Source organism: Cucurbita maxima, unplaced genomic scaffold (genome assembly GCF_002738345.1).
Source record: "Cucurbita maxima cultivar Rimu unplaced genomic scaffold, Cmax_1.0 Cma_Scf00076, whole genome shotgun sequence".
In the NCBI taxonomy this organism is placed as follows: Eukaryota; Viridiplantae; Streptophyta; class Magnoliopsida; order Cucurbitales; family Cucurbitaceae; genus Cucurbita; species Cucurbita maxima.
Window position 1 is genome coordinate 102,106 of NW_019272092.1, and position 7,711 is coordinate 109,816.

At 34.7% G+C, this 7,711-nt stretch overlaps 1 non-coding gene across 1 annotated transcript; it reads left to right on the forward strand.

The window, feature by feature from the left end:
• Positions 1-1,873: 1,873 nt before the first annotated feature.
• Positions 1,874-1,945, forward strand: TRNAQ-CUG. Its single transcript has one exon. It is a non-coding gene; the product is annotated as a tRNA-Gln (tRNA).
• The last annotated feature ends 5,766 nt before the right edge of the window (positions 1,946-7,711 follow it).

Sequence of the window (7,711 nt, forward strand, 5' to 3'; positions counted from 1 at the left end):
ACTCTTCAATAAAACATATAATATAGTCAAATCTTGAGGTGATTGATCTTAAGATTTTTTCAATAATCACTATTTGTTTCATGTTTCGCTATGAATTTTCATCTTGTTTACAATGGTGAGACTTCAAGTGAAATATGCACAAACACTCTCACCTTCTTTCATCTGTAAGACTTCTAAGTTTTTCGTAAGAGCTTAGAGTTGTGCTCTTTTGACTCTTGTGGAACCCTGATACTTCTACTTCATAGAGTCCCAAATTTGTTTTGCAGCATCTCTATTAAGATCGTTCCCATACTAGTTCGATCAATGGCTTAGAACAAAATAATTCTTGACCTTCAAGTCTTTCAACTCAGGGTATGCAATTGTGTTTGTTGTGCTTCGATAATCTCTTTTCCTTTGGCTACGACAGGGATTCCGGTCTCCACCAAGGACCAATATTCCTTTCAACGAAGAAAGTTTCCATAAGCATAAGACCAATGATCATAGTGGCCATCAAACTTAGGAATTGTTGGTAGAACGAAATTGGTTTCCGCTGCCATATTTTGAATCTCTTTCAACTCACTATTCAAGAAAAAAGGCTGCAGTTTCTTCTTCTCACAATTCCCTTCCAGGCGATCGGAAAATAAAGAAATAGTTAATATATTCAAGATAATTACGTATTTACAAAATACCGTCTCAATTCATCCTATTTCATCAGATCCGGGATGTGATATGGTTCCGAAGGATGAACTAGATATGGACAGTTCCAATAAGATTTCATTCTTGAATAAAAATCCATTTATTTATTTATTTCATCTATTCCATGACCGGAACAGGAGGGGATACACGTTACACCACGATTTTGAATCAGAAGAGAGATTTCAAGAAATGGAAGATCTATTCACTCTATCAATAACCGAGCCGGATCTGGTGTATCATAAGGGAATTGCCTTTTCTATTGATTCCTACGGATTGGATCAAAAACAATTCTTGAATTAGATCTTGCATTGTAGCTCTGATACCAAATGTTGTATACACACAAACTAAAACTCTGAAATCAATTGTGTTATCAAACAAATCAACTTGGTCGACTTTTATAGGCTTACAAACTAACAAATTTAGGAAGAATAAAATTAGCAACTCAAAAAATAAGAAATTCAAACCCCCACTAATAAATTAATTTAGTTGTCCTCACATTCCTACAAATGTACATCCTAATTAAATGGTAGCTATTTCAACCCTAAAGAAAAGGTCTAGTATGACCATTTTTAATAATCTATGTCTTGACAATCTATATTTTATTTACATGTCCTTAGAATGCGAGTTGAGATTCTCAACCTAACTCACATTGGAGAATAACTTTCGTTGTTTTTTCTTTTCTCACTATTAACTTTGTATTTATTAGAGATTGTATTAACAAATTGAGAACGACCCCACTAAGTAACTGTTTGGATCTAAATAGTCATTGATATATTAATAAGTAGCACATGGATTTCATTATTGTCTTCTTTTTTAAAAAAATAGGGTAAACACAAATAATTTGATTTTTTTACTTCCATAATGTCACCTAGAATATTCAAATAAACTGTTAAAAAATATGGATGGGGAAAAACTTATTAAATAAGTATCTTTTTCTAAAGTTAAATTTATTTCAAAATAACCTTTTTGTGAACTTTATTAAAGTGGATGAAAATGAGTGAAGAAGAATGGTTGAATAATTGTACAAATGTTCTAATAAATTAATTGATTTTATTGGGCTGAAACCCTATCAAATACAAAACTAAAAACAAAGACACAAATCATTTTCAAAATTTAGAGATCTATAAGAAACAAATAAGATACTATTATTCTTTTTAAAGTTCATAGATTTATGACGAACAAATCTTGAAAAATTTGTGGTCCCATGGTCTAGTGGTTAGGACATTGGACTCTGAATCCAGTAACCCGAGTTCAAATCTCGGTGGGACCTTTTCTATATTTCTCTACTTAAAAGTAAAAGTCACATACATACTAGATATAAAACTCAACTTTACATTTATTAAAGAAATTGATTTTAATGGGTTAGAAACTCTATGTAGATATATATAAAGTATTTATGTAATATAAAACTCAACTTTACCTTTATTAAAGTAATTGATTTTAATGTGTTGAAACTCTATTAGATATATATAACACATGCGGAAGCAATTTGGATCTTAGGCACTTTTAGAACATCAATTATAGTAGATAACTAGCATCTTCATAAGTATTAAAACTTAATGAGTTTGAATACTAACATTTTGTAGTTCAAATTTCATTTTCCTCACGAATAGGTTTCGAACCACCACTAGTGTCTTCTCCACTATCCTCCAGCCTTAGAACGGGATTGTGGAATTCGGTGAGTGACTTAAACTGGAGAGGGATTTTGTACATGTATTATGATCACTCTATTTATAGAGTCATGTTTGCATGTTCATGCAAATTTGAGATCACCAAATTTTGATACTCAAAATTCCACTCAAATGTTTGGGATTTTGTGGCAAGCATGCATGCTTGAGTTAACCAAATTTTGACACTCAAAATTCCACTCAAATTTGTGGGGTTTATTTGGCAAGTATGCAAGTTTGGTTAAACCAAATTTTGACACCTCAAAATTTCACTAACATGGATTTTTCCAATCTCAAAGTAATATTAAATTTGAATGATTAAACTATTTAATGAATATTTAATATTAATTCAAATGTCAATCCCAATTAATTTTAACCCATATTTGATTAAGATATTTAAATCTTATATAAATATCTCAGATTCTCTCTTTTTGTTTAATTCGTAAATAAATAAAAAAGCGGTTAAATATATCGTATATATGTAGCGCATTCTCTCTAATTTGAATTCCAACACTTCGAACTCACTCGTCACACTGTTCTATGATTTAGTCCGATATGAGCTAGCAGAGGGACCTAATGGATCTATAGATCATGGGCTCTAACGATCCAAGATTAACTTGTTAAACTCATTAACCTTGTTAACCAACATTCGTTAACTACTAAGACATTCCACTATAGCCTAGTAGTTGCACTCCCCTCACTAGAGCTGAGTCAATTTACCATTTTACCCCTACAGTTACTTCTTGTTTCTTATGTCTCATTGATCCTCTAATGAACAATTGGTTTGTTGTCCAACCAGTAAACCGGATCCCTCTCAGGTCAATGAGAGGGTGGGGCCCCTTGTTCAAGACCAGGAGTCAGTACTTAAGGGAACTACCTCTCTTTTATCCCTAAAAGTGGGTAGGAGTGAATTTCATCTTGCACCCCACGTCCCCATCCATTTACCCAGTCTTACCCTTGAAATGGGAGGCCTATTAAATCGGCGAACTTGAGTCACTCTCACCCATGCAAGTCTAAGGATAATTCCGAATAAACAGGAGTTTATGGTTAGCTCAGGATTAAGATCGAGTTACCTAGGTCATCAAATGAAAAGAAAATCAGTCTCAACAGTAAACGACATTATAAAGTGAGTGATTTTCTTCATGGTCCGATCTTATGCAATACTCATTGCATAGGACACCCTTACTCACATGTCTTCACATGTACAATTTTAGTGATCACATTGTTTATATCATATAAAAAAGTGGGTCGCATCTATAGTGTCCCCAAAATAAGGTACTAAGCCTTAATCTTATACTATAGATCATTTTGACTATATACTTGAACTTGATCAACTCTTATGTCTCTACATAAAGTTCAAGTAATCTTACTATAGCCAGAGTGTTCTTAGTTTATTGGATTTAAATTAATGATTGTAAAGTTCACTTTATTCAATAACAATTTTTACTGAATAAACAACAATAATAACTTTATTGAAAATAGAATATGTTTTTGTTTACAAACTATGAGTTTTAGGACATAAAACCCAACATTGTTAACCTTCGTGGTCTTCTACGTAAATATTATTTGGAGGTTTAAAAATCGAACATGATAAGTTTCTTGACAAATTTGCATGTAGGCTCGTTTTTAATTTTCGAGCTTCAACCATCTTCCTTTAAAGACGGACCAAATTGAGAAGTTGTGTTTGAGGCACCTTCAACACTTTATTTCATCACGAAACTTTTGGATATTCTAATTTAGAAAGTGCAAAAGTAGGTTTGAAGGAAAATGGTTGACTATGGCTCTCAAATTTGGAAGAAATCAGACAGTAAGAAACCCAAAATCGCAGAGGCTATAACAACTCACAGTTGAAGGCTCGACTTGGCTCGATTCTTGCTCCAAACGAAAGCTCCTACTTCAGGATTTATAGAGATAGCTTAAATCGACGTTAAAAAACTTCTAGATTTTCGTAAATTTTATAAAATTGATGCCATACATATTCTCTCTAATTACTGGGCAACTGATCTCCATTTTAAATTTGGTCGTTGGATTCAATGAGTTGTCTCTTCTATAACATACTTAGAAGACCATTTGAATATGTCATGATTCAAAGATTTTATACAAAGTTACAAGGCCATTGGAATATTTCCAGATTTAACCAAGATTTTGGGTGGTAAATGATCAACATACCCCTATAAGAATTATAAAATGTTTTCAAGATTCTAAAAGACCTCAATGGTTAAATAAACTTTTTAAGAAACTCATTTATGACCTTAAGGGTAAGTATGCAAGATCACATAAGGAAATTAGAACGTGTTTAAGGTATGAACTCTAAGAAATTAGGAAGGTTTGAAATAAGGTTGAATGTTGTATCTAAGTTATTCCAACATTAATACCCACACGAGATATGAAGCTTGAATCTACTTGATTTTTTTTAGTGGCCAGTACGAACTAAGGCAATTGAATTTTCTTGTTCTACACCTTGTGAAAGAAGGAGTTAATCCTCATAAGGCATGTTGGGTAATAGGCTTTCCCACTCAAGGAGTTAATCCTCATAAGGTATGTGGGGTAATAGGCATTCCCACTCTAGGAGTTAATCCTCATAAGGCTTGTGGGGTAATTTGCATTCCTACTCAAGGAGTGAATCCTCATAAGGCATGTGGGTAATAGGCTTCTGTCCTTAAACGAACTAAGGCAATTGAATTTTCCAGTTCTAAGGAGTGAATCCTCATAATTGAATTCTCTACTGCGTCAACGCTGGTTGATAACTTGCCTGAGTTAGTTATTATAATCCCCTTCCTATGGATGTGTAGTATTTTAATATAAAGCATCTAACTGTCCTTGTAATTCGATTAGTGAATCCTCAGAAGCAATGTGGGTAATAGGCTTTGCCTTTGCCTTTGCCTTTACCTTTCCTACTCAAGGAGTGATTCCTCAGAAGTGATGTTGGTAATTTGCACTGCGTATTATACAGAAATTGGAAAAATTCCCTCCGACTCGAAAAAGTGATTAGCCACCACTCGAAAAAGTCGATTCGCCACCACTCCAAAAAGAGGATACGGTACCTGCTAAAGTATTCCCGATACACCACCACTGCAAATGGGAGTACTTTTTCTATAAACCCCTATCCTAAAGCAAGAATCTGTCATTGCGAAGTCAGCAATGATGTAGAGTAACCCGAAGGTCAAGACGAAGTCTCAGACGTCATGTAGCCGACTCCAACGGATTGGTGTGGTATATCACCCGTTTATCTTCTCATTCTCAGCCATGGTATTGACAGCATAACTCTTCTGGCAAGAATTATAGTGCCTGTTCAATTTGTGTGCAGGTGTCTCAACCAGTGAAGATCCAGTCTCCTCCAGAATATAATAATAGTAAAAGGAACTATGGTTCCAATACCTTCTCTGGAGAACGGCGTTAATAGAGTCAACGTATCGCTCAAAATCATATGAACGTATTATCTATCGTGGGATGATTTCAGAAGTTAAATATAACTAATGCGCCACTTCCCAGTGAAACTGAACCCCAAGAGAATTGTGATAGTAGAGAAAGAGAAATAGTACTCAAAAGTGTATGATTTATGTAAGGATACGCAAAAGTTTTCACCAACATTTAATTCTCAACGGCGTCTACGGTGGTTGATAACAAGCCGTAGTGTGTTATTCTAATAACCTCCAATGAATGGGTTGTAGTAGAATACAAAGCATCTAAATGGCCTTGTAATTCACATCCAATGAATGTTAAAGAGGATAACGCACCCGTGATTATTATCGTGGTCCACCAATCAAGAATGGAGTATTAGGCGATCAACCCACAATCAAAATGAGAATACATTAGTATCCAGATCTAGTCCGCCGAAGGTAAAGACAAAGACAGAAGGTACCCAATTTAGGAGCACACTCTAAATTAGAATACATCATGTCTACGGAGGTACGCCCACTTTGCACCCTCAAAACAAAATGAGAATACATCCTGTCTACCTAAGACTTAGACTTAGACCAAAGAAACACCCCGTCTCACAACGTCTGATTGTGTTTAATCTCACGCTTGTAATTCTCATTCTAATGAATGTTAAATACCGAGTATAATTCTAGTTTGTATATGTTTATAGTACTCTACCAGTAAGTTTAGTTTGTAGTTTTAGTTGAAGGAGTAATTAATAGTTGTTGTATATAGCTTTTGTGTAAAATAGTATAGCTCTAAAGTGTGGAGTACTTTTTAGTATAAGGAGTAATTAATAGTTTGAGTAGTCTGATTTGTATAAAATAGTATAGCTCTAAAGGGTAACAGAAAGTGTGGAGTCCCCCAAAAACGTTACCCTTTAGAGCTATACTATTTTATACAAATCAGACTATTCAAACTATTAATTACTCCTTATACTAATAAACTTTTACACACACTCACACAAAAAGACATATTTTTATATAAACATATACATACTCATATAATTAGGCTCGGTCTCTAGTATCATTCAATATAGAACACAGTCACGTCTCAGGGAAGTGGCGCATGAGTTAGATATAACTTATGAAATCATCCCACGATAGATAATACGTTCATATGATTGAGAGCGATACGTTGACTCTATTAACGCCGTTCTTCAGATAAGGTAGTTGGAACCATGCTTTTACGCCCGACTACTCTGATGCTGAAGGAGACTTGATCACACATTACATCCTAGAGACCACGATAATAATACCGGGTGAGTTATCCTCTTTAACATTCATGGGATGCGAATTACAAGGACAGTTAGATGCTTTGTATTCCACTACAACCCTTCCATTGGATGGGGATTAGAATAACACACGTCGGTGAGTTATCAAACAGCCTAGACGACGTAGATAACACTTTAGCTGGTAGCGTATCCTCCTTCTATCCTACTTTTGGAGTGGTGCCTAATCCTCTTTTTGGAGTGGGACCGGATTTCCCAATTTATGTATAATACGCAGTGCAAATTACTCACATCACTTAAGAGGATTCACTAATCGAATTACAAGGACTGTTAGATGCTTTATATTCAAATACTACACATCCATAGGAAGGGGATTATAATAACTAACTATGGAGAGTTATCAACCTGCGTTGAAGCCGTAGATAATGAAATGATGGTGAACACTTTGGACATTTTCAGTATAAGAAGCAGTGACAATTACCCACATAACTTCAGAGGATTCACTAATCGAATTACAAGGCCAGTTAGCTGCTTTATATTCAACTACTACCCATCCATAGGAAGGGGATTATAATAACTTACTCTGACGAGTTATCAACCTGCGTAGACGCTGTTGAGAATTCAATTATGAGGATTCACTCCTTGAGTTGGAATTCCTATTACCCCACAAGCCTTATGAGGATTAACTCCTTGAGTGGGAAAGCCTATTACCCAACAT